At 46.2% G+C, this 472-nt stretch overlaps 1 protein-coding gene across 1 annotated transcript in view; it reads left to right on the top strand.

Annotated features, from left to right (window-relative positions):
- The window catches only part of LOC104501939 (polypeptide N-acetylgalactosaminyltransferase 13), a gene marked incomplete at its 3' end in the record, with an annotated part of 82,928 nt that overhangs the window by 47,273 nt on the left and 35,183 nt on the right, over window positions 1-472 (top strand). The gene's annotated exons all lie outside the window — the stretch shown is intronic.

Here is a 472-nt window from a genome sequence, read left to right as displayed (position 1 = left end):
GGCCCAAGGAGGCCAGATAAGGGTGCTCGGCTGCCTCTGGGGACGGGGGCCCTGCCTCCGGGCCATGCCTGGGTTTTACTGAGCTGCTGAAAAACAGAAATGGAAACTATTCATTCATGTGGAAACGAAGATTTTTTTCTTTTTTTAGATGTATCAGGAAAACATACTCTTAATATTTGTATCAAAACCTGATTTCTATCTAAATAAATATACAATAAGCTTTCAATTCCTACAGCAGGATTTCTGTTGTTGACTTGGCCTGAGACATTGCCAGGGATGGGGCATCCACAGCTTCTCTGGGCCAGGGTCTCACCACCCTCATAGTGAATAATTTCTTCCTAACATCTAATGTAAATCTCCTCTCTTCCAATTTAAAGCCGTTACCCCTTGACCTGTCACTACAGACTCTGTTAAAAGGATTGTCCCCAGCTCTCGGACAGCCCCTTGCAGCACTGACAGGCTGCCCTCAGGC

Source organism: Buceros rhinoceros, unplaced genomic scaffold (assembly GCF_000710305.1).
Source record: "Buceros rhinoceros silvestris isolate BGI_N320 unplaced genomic scaffold, ASM71030v1 scaffold18191, whole genome shotgun sequence".
Lineage (NCBI taxonomy): Eukaryota > Metazoa > Chordata > Aves > Bucerotiformes > Bucerotidae > Buceros > Buceros rhinoceros.
The sequence above is the reverse complement of the archived record's forward strand: the minus strand, read 5'-3'. Positions and strand labels throughout refer to the sequence as shown.